This window comes from Drosophila obscura, unplaced genomic scaffold (genome assembly GCF_018151105.1).
Source record: "Drosophila obscura isolate BZ-5 IFL unplaced genomic scaffold, ASM1815110v1 contig_9, whole genome shotgun sequence".
Lineage (NCBI taxonomy): Eukaryota > Metazoa > Arthropoda > Insecta > Diptera > Drosophilidae > Drosophila > Drosophila obscura.
Genome location: NW_024542883.1, coordinates 2001017 through 2017004, shown reverse-complemented (window position 1 = coordinate 2017004; position 15988 = coordinate 2001017).

The window sequence follows — 15988 nt, the reverse complement described above, 5'->3', positions numbered from 1 at the left end:
GGCTGCTTCTTTGCGTCTTGTCGGAGACGCAGTTTTTCTTGCATAGGTTATAGGGCCCTAGTGGTGGCAAAAAGTTGCGTCGGTCTCTGATTCATGTGCGTCTATTCGATATATTCGATTGCTTTTGCGCTTAACTGCACATTTTTGCAGTTTTCTGCCTATCAGCGCAACTATCACCACTAAGAACAACAAAAACTTGTAGTTCAAAAATCAAATTTTGGCGCTAAAAATGTATGGTTGTGCAAAAAGCTGAAAATATACATAAAATCATGAAATAAAATACTTGAAACTGATTGTATAATTATCATACGACATTTTTGTGACCCCCTGATGCCATTAAGACACTGCTGGAGGCGAACTTCGAACTTCGTTCATTTCCGACGTGATCGAGGTGGACCTAGACGGGTCCTGCAGCTCCAGCGCACTCTCTGTAAGCAATGGGCCCCCACAGAAACGGACCAAGCTGGATAGCGTAGTGGCCCCGCTCGTATAGGTGTCCAGAGAGCGCCTAGCTGCTCAGAAGGATCAGATCACCATAAAAAAGCAAAAGGATCACCACAAGAGGCAGGAGGATTTCCTCGAGGAGGAGACTGACTTCATGCAATTTTTAAGAGAAAACAAACAGCAGTAGTACGTTTTTATAATAAATTTCTTGTCTGTTTAAATTTAAGTAATTATAATAAATGAATAAAACTAATTATATAAATTTATTCTATTTACACAATATGTTGCAATTGCAGATCGTATCTATTCTGCTGAATGATTATATATTAATGATTATATAAATCTATATCTGAAGTAAATTGAAATTAAATATTTTAATAATTAAGTAGATAACCTGAAAATATTTGTTTAGGTGCGAATATCTTACCAGTAGTCTACCATTGCAAATAATACTGTTGAATACAAGCCTTTATAATTGTGGTGGTCGACTGCCTCAGTTGCAGGTGGTTTTATTTCGATGTGACATCCATCTAACATACAAATTAAAATATATGTATATAAAATATATAATACTAGCTGACCCGGCAAACTTCGTACCGCCTAACAGTCAATGAATGTCGTGTTACTTTTTAGCTGAACTAATTTAGGCTTGGCCAAACAATTGGATGAACGTAAAACAATGGTACAAAATAATATATTTATATAGATAGAAACAAAAAAGTATTTTATTATGATGAATGATGATGAAAACATACATACAGAATGAGAATAAAAATAAAAAAAAATAAAAAATAATAATTAAGTACTTCAAACTCATGTCAGAAAAAAATGATTGAAAATTATGTTGTGCAGATTGGAAAAAAAAATTAAACTCGGATTAATTTATTAATAGGATTTTCATTCAAGCACTTTGTGGTAAACGACGTTCTTTGTTTTTTGGTCAGGCGCAAGAACAAATAAAGCGGATGGTTTGAGAAAAAATGAGAAAAACATGCATTTTCTAGATTGAGGCCACAAATAGTCAAGGATTGACCCTGTGATTTGTTTATCGTCATGGCGAAGGCAAGATGAATCGGGAATTGAATTCGTTTAAACTCAAAGGGCATATCCGTTGGGATCATCGGAATCCTTGGAATAAGAACTTCCTCGATTTGATTTTGAATTATAAAATTGAGGTCATCTACATCTTTATTTTTAGCGGCCAAAATTGCTGACTCACTTAACCATTTAGTATTTTTGTGGATAGCAATGATATCCGGGAATACTTTGTTGATAAGCTCGTCTTTTGATGATACGAAATTGCAAAAATTTGGAGGAAATGAAATCAAACCGCTCGATTTGTCAACAGGAACACGGCCATTACCGATAGTCAGCAATTGCTTCGAGAAATCATCAGCAGATAGATCGTTCAACAATGCAACTCTCATATTTGCAGACAGTTGAAGTTTCTTTACATATCGCCACAGATTTGATGCTTTGAGGCAAGCGTTTATTTCGTCGGCAGCAGTAGATCTTGGAATGACTGGTAGTGTTTGTCGGAAATCGCCAGATAATAAAATCATTGCATCACCAAAACATACATTTTCGAAAATTAATGTCTAAAACAACCAAATATAACAGTACCTGAACTTTGTAGACATTTTATAAAAAATAAATTTCTGAACGCACACATGATGTCTTCAGGAAAAAATAAAGTTGTGGCTTAAAGGTCTCAGCAACCGGCCATAAGCTCCAAAAAAAAAAAATAGTTGTTACACTATTTGACAGGATTGGACAACAAATGTCTGACATGTAATAAACAAATCATCATCTATTGAAATTATTAAGTATTCATTACACATATCGAGTTTTCATTGTTTTTAAGATGTATTCTGCTATTCGGGACGGAAACAAATCCAACAAATCAAAAACCATGGCAATCGGTCCAGCCGTTCTCGAGTTATAAGTGTTGTAACAAACACGACTTTCTTTTATATATATAGATGATATAATATATAATATATATATATTATATTATATATATATATATATTATATTATATTATATATTATTATATTATTATATATTATATATGAAATTAATTTACATATATGTATATTCATATATTATGGATGATTTTATGGCATTATTACCAATTGCACCTAGGCTCTGAGGAAACCCAATTTCTTCAAATCCTTCGACACACTCGTAAATTTTCTCAGAAGTGAGATAGTTTTTGGACATGTATTTCTATGAGAATTCGTTGATGAATGCTCTGCAAAACTCATGCAGGATATTGCAGACGCTGTTGGCTGACACGCCGAAAAGCCTACCGACTGTTCGGTACTCAGAAGAAGAGCCCAAAGTATATAAAGATATGGCGATACGCTTCTCCAGAGGAATTGCGGCTCGGCAGTTTGTGTCCATCTTCCGTAGCACTTCCAAACGAGTAACCAACAGAGAAAAGCAGGACCACTCCATCCTAAAACTTTGCTTAAAAAACGCCTCGTTGTTTTCGGGTACATCCTTCTCCCAAAATGTACCGAACCGCTTCTGAAAAACATAACATAAAAGCAATCGAATATATCGAATAGACGCACATGAATCAGAGACCGACGCAACTTTTTGCCACCACTAGGGCCCTATAACCTATGCAAGAAAAACTGCGTCTCCGACAAGACGCAAAGAAGCAGCCTATAAGATCAGCTTTCAAGCAACCTTAATTAAATAAATAATTATATAAAGGCATCCACTTCTTATAATCTCAATTTTTTAATTTTTTTCGCCACCATTAAAAACAATTTTGGTAACAAATCATTGTTGTTTTTTGACAACAGGTCACAAGGACATCAACAAGCTTTTGCCTGTGACCTCTTCAAGCCGTTTACGAACATCTTCCGCCTACCAAACTACGCCGACACAAAAAATCAAGTCACCAAAAGCAATATTTATATTCATTTTAATTATTAACGTAAGCAAATTTTCACCGCACGCTATTGTGAGCATCAGCTGTTTCTCATGGATAGTGGATGGTGGATGGTGTCAATGTGAATCGGTGTTTCACATCTTTCAAAAATTCCCACCGTTCCCCCAGGATGGGCTCTGTGTGCTGAGGGCATAAGTATGGAGTGCGGTATTTTTATACGGGATGTAGTATTTTTGTATGTGCGTTATGCTTATATGTATGTATATAGTTGGCAATATAAATATATTGCCGCCAACTATGGAAATAAATTTATATCTATATGGATGGAATTAAATCACTTTATTTGGAGTCTCTTTGCACTCGGAGTGTGCCAAGGTGTATATTTATTAAGGTGGGTGTTTTATCAAATGCACTTTGGAAGGTACGTAGGTATGGTTGGAATTTGAATATTTGGAGATCAGCTGCTGAGTTGTTGTTGTGAGCTGGAATGCACTTGCTGAATGTTTTTTCTTTTTAATTATTGTCACAATTAATGCACAGACAAAACGGAATTCAAAAACTACCGTAGCACTGGTAGTTGGAGTTGAAAAAACGAAGAACGGCCGGAATCGCCGATAATATGGCGATGTCGAAAAGAACGAAGCGACACGGAAAACGGATGGCACAGAAAGAAGAAATAAGTACATATATAAGAATATATATATATGTACCTATATAGCGAAACTCGGACTTTGCGGAAATTGGAAACACAAATCACGAATGGAAGGGATTTGTGGCAAACGAAAGTCGTACTTATCTTGGGACAAATAGCTTTGTGCTCCCACCAACCAACAATCCCGAAGCTACTCCGCCTATCATATTCCATTCAGGAGAAGTCACAAGGGTCATTAAAGACCAAACCTCAAAGCAAAAGAAAGCTCCAGGCCACGATTTCATCTCCCCTAAAATGATCATAGAATTGCCGAGCTGTGCAGTGTTTTTCCTTACTGTGATATTCAACAGCATGATGAAATGGGGCTATTATCCTCAAGAATGGAGGAAATCAGTCATGGTCACAATGATCCATAACGCCGGAAAAGACAAGTCCAAGCCATCATCATATAGACCTATCAGCCTACTGCCTTGCCTATCAAAGATATTTGAGAAGCTGCTCCTGAATCGTATCAAGCAACACCTACACATCAACGGCGAAATCCCGACTCACCAATTTGGATTTCGCGAAAAACACGGAACCATTGAACAAGTAAACCGTATAACCTCTGAGATACGAAATGCATTTGAAAGACGAGAGTATTGCTCCGCTGTTTTTCTAGATGTCGCCCAGGCTTTCGACCGCGTTTGGTTAGATGGCTTAATCCACAAAATCAAAATATTTCTTCCACAGTACATCCATGGAATATTGGAGTCATACCTACAGCAAAGAAGTTTCGCAGTACGATGCAAAGATTTCCTCTCTGAATATCATCCAACTGAAGCTGGTATACGCAAGGCAGCGTGCTTGGACCGACAATTGATATACATTGCAGTTATTCACAGCAGATCTACCGACAAACAGCCTAACAACAACTTCGACATTTGCTGATGATACTGCCATATTAAGTCGCTCCAAGTGCCCAAGAAGGGCCACGGATCACTTATCATCTCATCTGGTGGCCTTAGAAAAATGGCTAGCAGACTGGAGGATACATGTAAATGAGCAAAAGTGCAAGCATGTCACCTTCACGTTAAACAGACAAACTTGCCCTCCATTATGTCTGAACAATATCAACATTCCACAAACCACCGAAGTAACATACCTTGGTGTTCATCTGGGTAGAAGGCTTACTTGGCGTAAACACAGCGAAACACACCCGTTCACCACTAAAACTGGAGTAGAAAGTACTTTTGTACAATGCAGTTCTCAAACCCATCTGAACATACGGCTCCGAGCTATGGGGAAATGCTGGCGTTAGTAATTTAGAAATAATCCAGAGTGCTCAATCGAAGATACTAAGAACTATCACTGGGGCACCATGGTACATACGGAATGAAAATATCCATGAAGACTTAAATGTAGGATCAGTTAAAGATGAAATTGCCAAAGTGAAAGCAAAGTACCAGGCCAAGCTTCAAGCCCATCCTAATAGACTTGCGCAGTCTTTAACTTGGCACACTAGCCATACACGACTCCGGCGAAGAGACCTTCCCACACAGCAAAAATACTTAGCTAGGGACGTACTCTAAGTAATTAAGTGTAAATAATTAAATAAATATATTAGGCTAAGATTTGTATACTTGTCGTAAGTCTCTAATAGGGAAGATTCGATAAATAAAATACTGTAATAATAAAAAAAAAAAAAAAATCTTGGGATCTTCTGGTGGTGAAGTTGATGCCTTAAAGGCTGGATTTTCCTTATAGAGAAGGCGAAGTATCCGGCTCGAAGGACCAATGATTAAGCGTAGGGCGTCTCAGGGGGTTCCACAGGTCAGTTCCCGAGATAAAACAGCGCAGGTCCAAGTTCTTCAGGTTTTATTGTTTATTTACTTTATATGTACAATTGTGGGTGTAAAGCGAAGTGTAAAGTTTTAAAGTCAGCTGCCGGCGGCTGTCGGCAGGCAGAGTGGGAGCGTGGTGAGTATGAGCGCGCGAGAGCGCGTCACCGGGGGAAAAATGCTCATAAGCGTGAGAGCGAGAGCGAGGGAAACAGCTTGCGTAGCCGGAATGCTAACAGTGGTGTTGCTGGAATGCTCACAAAGCTTTTGCTATACCGGACAGGTCCCAAGGAGGAAGCTCTAGAATTGTCGTCGCTTACTACACGATGATGCATTTCTCTCGGCTACATTTTTGTCACTCTTTTCCTTGCTCTCCTCGGCTCGGCGCTGATATTTGTCGCTGGTGCTCTTGCTCTGTTTCTGTCGCTCTCGGATCTCTGCTTGGCGTGAGTATTGGTTGCTGCTGTCGTTGCAATGGTTTCCATTGCTCTCTCGACTAGGCTTGGCGATAACGTCGGCTGTCGCTGCACTCTATCTCACTGTGCTTGGCTCGGATCCCTATCTCTTTTCGATAGGTTGACGGGAAAGTGCATATACTACTATGTTCTGGCTCCCTCGGCGGTAGTGAATATCGAAGCGGTACTGTTGGAGTTCCAAAGCCCACCGGGCGATGCGAGCTATAGGGCTATCAATCGAATTTAGCCATTTGAAGGCAAGATGGTCCGTAACGCCGTCAAAGTGATCGCCCTTGAAGTAGCACCGTAACTTTCTGATGGCCCAGACGATCGCTAAGCATTCCTTTTCTGTTGCTGGGCATGCTAAGATGGGTGCTTGTGTCCACTTCCCTTTCAGGTCCTCATACCCTTTTTACACTGCTGCATCATTGTCGAAGGTGCGGAAAAATGATGTGACGCTTTTATACCAAAGCCGCATCTTTTTCGAAGCATCTGTCGTCTGTTCGGCCTACTACTAATGTAAACAAACTCGGTGAGCAAGAAGAAAATAGCAAAAGCATTTTTATTGGAATTTAAAGAAACTACTAAAATAATGAGCGATTTAATTTTAAATTGTGATGTCCTATTTCAGGCTGAGGTATGCATCAGTCTGTCCAGGGTCCGCTACAAGAAAATTTGTAGTTTGTAGGTGACTTCAGGTGTCTTGCTGGCTTGAAATATGCAGTAGGCAAGCGAGAAATGATGATGCGAGAGTTTTTGTTTGCTGGTTTTCTTGGTTTTATTCAGTATTCTTTTTCATTCACTTTAATTCTTTTAGGTTGCTACTTTGACTCGTAGTTGAATGGTGCGCTGGTGGACTGCGTACTGCTTTGGCCGTGCTTGGCCTTTTTAAGCAGCTGGCACCTGGGGTTCTGACCCGGAAATAATTGCTTATTGCTAACTTATGATTATTGGTGACAATAATTGTGGCGCGTGGTAAGTTGGTCAGTGTGTTTTAGCCGAGATTGCATCTCGGAAGGTGTGGTTGGGAATTTGAGTCTCAAGAGTTCTTGCTAACTCTGCATCGCGGACGTTGAGTTTGGTGGTCGCTTATTTGATGCCGGCTTGACTTATTGCGAAATTTTTATGCCGGTTTGACTTATTGCGAAATTTTATGCCGGCTTGACTTATTGTGAAATACCGCAAATGATATCTCTTATGTAGGTCGTCGATTGCGCAAATGTCCCAAGAGGTGGGGTGTTTTCTTTCTTTCTTTATTGTGTGCTTTTATTGTTCTCTTGGTGACTGCCGGGGTTAAGCCCTGGTTCGGTGGCTCTGTAACTTAATTTGAGTTTCATTTCCAATCCGTGTGGGTGCACCGACACTTCGCCGTATGTAACGAGTCATGGGTAGACCCATGGTTGGTAACAGCCCCCCCCCCCCTTCCGGGAGGGTGTTGGCGAGGTGGTCAGTGGTGTCGCGACCGCTTTGGTGGGCCGCTCTAGTTGGCGGCTGGCGTATTGGTGGCTCTCACCGCGTCCACGACCAGCCTGTGGGTCGTGGTGGTCCGGACCCCCCTTGGGATCAGCACCTGGTCGGTTGTCACCGTGTCCTGGACCACTCGGTGGGTAAAGGCTTCGGGGTCGGTAGGCTCTCCGCCCGAGTCCGTTGATGCGTCCTCCCGGTGCCGGTAGACTCCTCGGCCGTACCGGGGGTCCCGCTGATGAGAGTTGGGTGGGTTTTCCCACTCCGGAGACGGGGACCGTGGCCTGGGTGGAGGTGACCACAGGTTGTCCCGGGAGAACCGGGATGTCTCCGGGTTGGGCCACGTGAAAGGACTGTCGTCCTCCGTGTCGCTGTCCGTCGTCGTGGTATTCAGTGGGGAAGGGGGTACCCGTTGGTTCTCCCATGAGGCCCCGTCGTCCTCGGTGATGGTGGGTGGTCTTTCGTCGGCATTCGTTGGCCTCGGTGAGTACGAGGGCACTTGGGGGGATGGCGTCCGAGGTGGCGGGGATCTGGGGCTGATACGCCCGGCGTGCGTCGTGGCATCTTCCTCCTCGCTGTCCGAGTCCCGGGCGGACGCTGTCTCCGTGTCGCTCCAAGTTCTTTCCGCCGCGGTAGAGTCGCGAGACTCGTCATCCGAAATGGTGATGGTTTCTGCTGCGCTTACTGACGACACCTCGGGTCCACGGCTGGGTAGTTGGGTCATTGTCAGCTTTTTCCTCTTCTGCGTAGTCGGCGTTCCTAAGTCTTCCCGGGCGGGGCGGGGTACTGTTTCAGCACGGTTCCCGGTGCTGGCCTGGTTTGGCAGCGTGTGGCAAAACCTCACCGTTCGCTGGGGCCTCGTCAGCGTTACGCCGGTGCCGTTGGTGGTTGTCGCCGGGTCGCTGATGGGTGGTGCTGGAACCGCTGCTTTGCAATCCGTTGCGCTGTTGTTGGCAGGCCGGTTGTGGAGTCGCCGGCGTAAGCACCATATGCTTCCGCAGAGTATCGCGGCGACGACCCTGGTGAGGAGGTGGGAGGCGCCGCTCTGGACCGTCAGCATTTCGATATTCTTCAAGTTTTCTATGCTCAGCTCCCTCAGGAAAGGCAGACTTAGCTTGTTGTGGTGCCCCGTGACGTTTACGGTTGTCATCGCGTCCAGGTGGCCGGGTAGGGTAGTGCAGTGGGCGGTGGTCCCCGCCACTAGTTGCTGAGCGCAGGTGGGTTCTTGTCGTTCTTTGCAGAACGTGGCGCCGATGGCGGTCTCGCACGTCCCCAGGCTGATGGTTTGACTTCCACATTCCGCGACGGCGTTTCCCTCGCTGAAGTCCAGGATCTTGTGCTTGTGTTGCACGGGGAAGATCGTCACCTTCCGGCAGATCCGCTTCGGTTGGGGGAACTTGATCAGGAAGGTTAGTAAGTCCAGGCTCTGGAACACGTTGATGTTGGAAACCCCTAGAAGCTCGACCAGCCTGATATTGGTTAGCTGTTGTTCCTCGAATTCTTGGAGGTCAGCTCCGTCCAGTAGCGTCGGGCTGATGATGTTCTCTTTGGCCAGTGTCAGGCCCAAGATTAAGTTCTGCAGGTCATTGATGATGACGCGGTTCTTTGCAAGTATCGTCTCCGTCAGCTGGGTTCGTCCTGTGGTTTCCGCTTGCACTAGGCTGTTCATGTAGCCGGTCAGCTCGTTGAGCCGGTTTTGTAGTTTCGAGTTGACCCTCCGTTGCTCTGTCTCGGATTCGATCAGCTGGCCTTGCTTGAATCGAATTTTTGTTCCCAGTTGTCAAAGTCCGGGGTTCCGGCGACGACTTTTAGAGCGGTTCCGAGGATGTTCAGGCTTCTGGTTCCTCGGCGATGGGTTTTCAGCGTCCCCACGAGGGTCCTGATGTGCTCGAGGTCGCCAGTGAGGATGGTGGCGATCCGGATTCCAGGAAATAAGGCGGCGGACTCCTCCGCCTGCGCCAGGTAGGCCTCGTAGGAGGTTATATTGGCTACATGGTGAATGTACCCATATTCCTCCCACAGGACGGCGTCTCCATCCACCACGGGTAGGTAGTCGGCGTTGGTGTAGTCATTGATTGTTACCGTGGCCTGTGTGGTGGTGGTGAGGATCAGGATTATCAGGAGTGGTGACATCAGGGTGTTATATCTTTGGGTGAATACTTGGTGATGCGTTAGCTTGTTGACCGGTGCGTCGGTGGTTTGTGAAGATGTACTGCTTGACTATCGTCATGGTCCAGCTATATATAGTGTATCTCGTTAGGGGGTTTTAGGTCATTTTTTTCTTTCCGGGGTGTTTTGTCCGCGCGTGGCGTGCGGAGCTTGCATTTTAGGGGTCGGTGCCCTTTCGTGTTTCAGCAGTTTTGGTCGCTTGTGCTGAGTTTGCATTCAAGGGGCCGGTGTATCTCGATGTGGGTCAGCCGACCGTTTGGGCTCCGTCAGCCCTATTTTGTGACCGGTCATGCCTCACATACCGCTCTGTTGGTTTATAGGTCAGCCGTGGTGTCTGCTTCGTTCGCAGTTTCTCCCGCGTCGTGTTCGTGGTATTCTTTCAGATCATTGATGTTAGCGATTTTCTGCTTCCGGGTTCTGAGGTGTTGTATTTTTATGATGTTGGCTGACCTAAATCCTCGAACTTTGTAGGGCCCGTCATATTTCGGGGCCAGTTTTGCAGCGAAGCCGTCGGCGGCGTTGGACAGATGATGTTGTCGCATCAGTACCAAAGTGCCCACCGTGGGGTGCCATTGTCTTCGACGGAGATTATAGTGTCTTGCCTGCTCGTGGCTGGCTCGCTGGATGTTATTTTTCACTATCGTGAACACTTCCTTGAGCCGCGCCGCCTTCCGGAGTGTGGTGTCTGGCGGGCTTCCTGTGGCAGGTGTAACTTCATCCTACAGGGCTCCAGGTAAGCGAGGCTCTCTCCCGTACAGTAGAAATGCTGAGCTAAATCTGGTTGTTTCCGAGACACTGGAGTTCACGGCGAGTGAGATTTCCGGAATCAGCTCGTCCCAAGTGTTCTGGTGCTCCCCCACAAACTGAGCAATGATGGTTTTGACCGTTCTGTTGGCTCGTTCCGTGGGGTTTTCCTGGGGGCAGTACGGGGCAGTGTGTTGTAACTCTATCCCTGATGTTTGCAAAAAAGTCTGGAACGACCGGCTCGTAAATTGGGTACCGTTGTCACACACAAATTGTTTCGGGACTCCGTAGTGGCTGAGTCTCCGTTAATGGAAAGCTAGCTCCAATGTGGCGGTGGTGGCTTTCCTAAGCGGCACCAGTTCTACCCATTTGGTAAAGGTGTCGAGGAAACGAGCAGCATGGTGTTTCCTCTTTTGGATCGAGGCAGTGGTCCAACGAAGTCGGCGCATAGCGTTGCAAATGGCTCTTCTGCTTTACGAGTGAGCATCTTACCCACCGGCTTGCGTTGCTGGGCTTTAAACTTCTGGCAGCTGGTGCAGCTGCGGACGTATTTCCTTACGTCCCGGTAAAGCCCTGGCCAGTAGTACCGTTGACAGACCCGGGTTATGGTCTTGCGGATTCCTAGATGGCCGGCCGTGGGTTGGTCGTGGCATTCTTGGAGGACTCTTGTGGGACGGTCCTTTGGTACGCAAAGTTTCCATGATGTGTCCTCATTGTCCTCGGCGCTGCGGCCCAGGTGTCGATATAATTCCCCGTTCTCTTGAGTGTAATCGGGGTATTTCTCGGGTTTGTCCTGAACTTGTTGTATCCTGCGCTTGAGCCAGGGGCAGGTTATCTTTACTTCCTCGACTCGCGCGAGGGTTCCCCGGGGTTGTCGGGATAGTGCATCTGCAACTACGTTTTGCTTACCTGCCGGTAATGTACGTCGTACTGGTATTGTTGGAGTTCCAGTGCACACCTTGCTATTCTACCGTAGGGGCTTTCCAGTGTGTTCAGCCATTTGAGGGCGAGATGGTCGGTGATCACGTCGAACCGATATCCCTCGAGGTAACACCGGAGTTTCCGGATGGACCAGATGACTGTCAGGCATTCTTTGTCGGTCGCGGAGTAGTTTTCCTCTGCCGCGTTGAGTCGTCGGCTGACGTAGGCGATAACTCGCTCCTTACCTTCGATTTCCTGCGTAAGGACTGCACCCACGCCGAGGTTACTCGCGTCCGTTTGTAGCGAGAATTTCACCGTAAAATCGGGGCAAGCAAGAACTGGCGTGGTCGTGAGGAGTTCTTTTAGTCGGTCGAAAGCATCTTGCTGGGCTTCGGTCTATACCCATGGTTGGTCCTTCTTGAGTAGGCGAGACATCGGTTGGACGACCGTCGCGAAGTTTGGTACAAATCTTCGGTACCAGAACGCCATCCCGATGCATTGACGAAGCTCTTTTAGGTTGGTGGGCGGCCGGAGTTCTTTGACGGCGGCAATTTTGTCGGGGTCAGTGTGGATTCCCTCATTGCTGATCATATGCCCGAGATACTTGATTTGGGTTTGGAAGAACGCGCATTTTTCAGCATTTATCCTTAGGTTCGCTTTCCGGAGTCGGGATAACACCACTTTCATGTTGCGTAGATGTTCGTTGAAATCTCGCCCAACGATGACAATGTCGTCTAGGTACGCGAAGGCATATGGTTCCATATCGGTCCCAATCACGGTGTCGAGCGCCCGCTGAAATGTCGCCGGTGTCGAGTGTAGTCCAAAGGGCATCACCTTCCATTGGTAGAGGCCTCGGCCGGGTACTGTGGGGATCTGCCAGTATCCATTTTTCAGGTCGAGGGTGGTGATGAACCGCGCGTCTTGTAGCCGTTCCAAAATATAGTTGATCCTAGGTAGCGGGTATGCGTCGGGGATGGAATACGTGTTGAGTTGCCGGTAATCCACGCACATGCGCCATTTCCCATTCTTTTTACGGACGAGTACAATTGGGGCGCTGTGGGGGCTCCGGGAGGGCTCGATGAGGCCTTCCGAAATCAATTGGTCTACTTGTTCATCGATTATTCGCATCATTGCTGAATTCTTAGGATAGTACCGCTGTTTTATGGGCCGGTTATCCCTCATGACAATAGTCATCGCCAAGCAGATGTCCGACGTCCCGTGGAGGCCATCAAATTTTGGTAGCTCCTCATTTAGAAATACTTGGATCTGCGGGGCTAAATCTGGCGGCCACGGCTCCGGGACTGGTTCAGGCTCATGTTCTGTTGGGTCGGCGGCTTCGGAGTCAACTGGTTGGCGTGGGTCTTCGGGTAAGAGGGTTGTATCGAAGGCGCTGGGCGGTTCGATCCTCCGGTGGTAGTCGCTTATGTGGGCGACGATGGGTGTGGTGTCGACCATGGGTATGATGTTTTGGTACGCCGGGTGTAGTACTCGTGTTATACTACAGCCAGACTGGTACGTGAACAGGTGAGTCGCGATGACGCCTCTGGTATCACAACAACGACTTGTATGGGCGACGAAGACCTCGGACAGGGCTCTAGGCATGGCTCGGTGTATGGCGCTAGAAGTTGGTACGCGGAAGCTACTCCATTGTGTGGGCGAGGATCAGTGTGGCGTCGGCCGTGGGTACGACAGGGCTGCGGTCGGTGTATCGTGGGGGTATCGTCCTGGTTTCCGGGCCCGCGTTGAGGGGCTCTGTGGATATCAGTTCAATTATGGGCCCCGACCAGCGTGGGGTTAGCGTGGCTGTTTCCCGTGTTGCTGGGCTGTCGGATGGTGGTTGCCGTTGTCCGTGCGTTCCCTCCTTCCGAGGCAGATTTTCTGCGCGGTGGCTCTGTTGCTCGTCTTGGACCTGGGCTTCCTGTGTCGAGCGCCGGGTTCAAGTGTGTTTGTCTCGTGTTTGAGACCCTCGTGGTTTGTTTGGGAGGCGTGTTCCCTGTTCTGGGCCTAGGACGCGGTTGCTCCGTAGTGGCCGTGGGACTCGTTCTCCCGATTGCTTGCTTGCGGTTTGTTGGTGCTGGCCTTGGATTCGTGTTCACCGTTGTGGGCCGGCGTTTCGTTTTCGTTGCCATTGGTTTGGGTGTCAAGTGCTGCGTTGCGTTATTGGGTGTCGTGAGCGTTGGGGTAGGTCGGGAACGTGGTGGCGTTGTGGTTGGCGTAAGTTTCTGGCTTCTGGTCGCGGGGCCTGGTATGTGATTGGTCGGATCTTCGGGTGCAGTTGGCGTGGCCGACTGATTGCTTAGTTGCAATTGGGTGCTGCCGCATTTGATCGTGGCTTCGATGGCGCATAGGAAATCCATGCCGACAATAACTTGCTCTAACATGTTTGGCAAAACCAGGAGCGGTATTTGTACCTCTCGTTGGTCCAGCTTGATGGGCTCCCGTAGAACTTGAGTGATCTCTCTGACCGATCCGTCGGCCAGGCGTATGCGGGTGTTGGCATCTTGCAAGTTGGTGCGATTGTCTAATTGTCGGGCGAGGTGGGTGTTGATAAAGCTGTTGGAGGCCCCAGTGTCATACACAAGTCTACCTGCCCGTGCTTCCGCTCCACCCAGCACGCTATGCGCGGGATGAGGGTGTGTGTCCAGCGCCCTTTTTGTGAGCTGTCCCACCTTGCCTGCCAGTTCTCCAAGCTGCTGCTCCTGGCGGCAACCTTCAGCTCGGCCACGGTGTGGGCCGCTTCTCTGTCGTGAGTGGCGTCGTGTATATCCTTCCTCTCCCGTATAAGCTCACCGAGAGGGATTTGCCCGGCGATGACCAGCGCTGCTTCGTCCGATATGGTTCGGAACGAGCACGTGATTCTGATGGCGCATATTCTATACGAGGCCTCTGGTGTTTAGCAGCATTCGAGAGAGCGATTCTGCGGTCCCGCTGGCCTTCCGGTGGGCGTATTCCAGGTGCTCCTTGAAGGACAGTCTCGTGTCGATGTGGACACCCAGGTACTTAATCGACCTCTGCGATTGGAATGTGGTCCCTCCGACCTGCACTCTGTCTGTCTCGACCGCTTTTCGGCTCGATATGAGCACCGCCTCCATCTTTTGAGCCTCCAGCTCTAGTCCTGCGACCACTAGCCACGACTCAACTGAGTGGATAGCCTCGTTGGCGAGGTACTCCACCGCGGCGAGTTCCTTTGCGACCACCACTATCGCAACGTCGTCCGCGAAGCCTACCATGCTTGTACCGGCTGGCATCGGAAGCCTCAACACTCCATCGTACATGGCGTTCCAGAGCAAGGGTCTCAAGACGGAGCCCTGCGGGACTCCGGCTGAGACTTCGTATGCCCTGGAACCCAGACTCGTGTCCATCGTAAGCACCCTGGTGCTGAAATAGCTGTAGGCTATGTTCAGCAGGTAACCCGGGATGTTGAAGCCTCTCAGGGCCTCCAGCGTTCGGCTCCAGTCGGCCGAGTTGAAAGCGTTCTTGATGTCTAGTGTCACCACTAGACAGTAGGACTTGGTCTCGCCTTTCCACCTGGTTCCTGCGGCAGCCTCCTTTGCTGTTCTGACGACCTTCGAGATGGCGTCCAACGTTGACCTTCCCTTCCTGAAGCCGTATTGGTTCGCGGAGAGACCGCCAGAAACTTCGATAGCTGCACTCATCCTCGTTGCGATCACCCTCTCGAAGACCTTCCCAATTGTGTCCAGGAGGCAGATGGGCCTGTACAAGGAAGCCTCTCCTGGAGGCTTGCCCGGCTTGGCCAGCAAAAGCAGCCGTTGCCTTTTCCACCTCACGGGGAAAGTGCCCTCCTGCAGACACTGGTTAAAAAGCCCAGCAACTTCCATCGGAAGCAGCGATAGTGCCAGCTTCAGCGCTCTGTTGGGAATCGCATGAGGGCCCGGTGCCTTTTTGGGCTTAAGGTGTCTGCCCGTATGTCGTACCTCCTCTACCGTGACCTCGGAGATCTCGTCTAGGCCAATTTCGGGCCGTGGAAAGCTCTCAACCTGTTGTCCTCGCGGGAACAGGGCGCTGACTATCCCCTCCAGTACCACGTGATCAGTTGGAGCTTTGCCGCCCGCGTTGAGCCTCTTCACCACCATCTTGTAGGCGCATCCCCAGGGATCTGCTTCGGCTGCGTCGCACAGCCTGAGGAAGCACTCCCGTTTGCTGACCCTGATGGTGTTCTTCAGCTCTTTCCGAGCCGACTTGTAGCGCTCGATGCAGGGGTCTGGGCGCGAAGTGCCCCTGGAACGTTGCAGTAGCCTTCTGGCGCGGAGGCACGTTCTTCGGAGTTCTGCAATCTCCTCACTCCACCAGAACACCGGGACGTGGTGCTTCCTGAACGACCAAGTAGCAGCTATATAGCCAGATCCCGCCTACACTCGCACGGACGAATCCTTCTGCCGACTTGGTGTCGCGC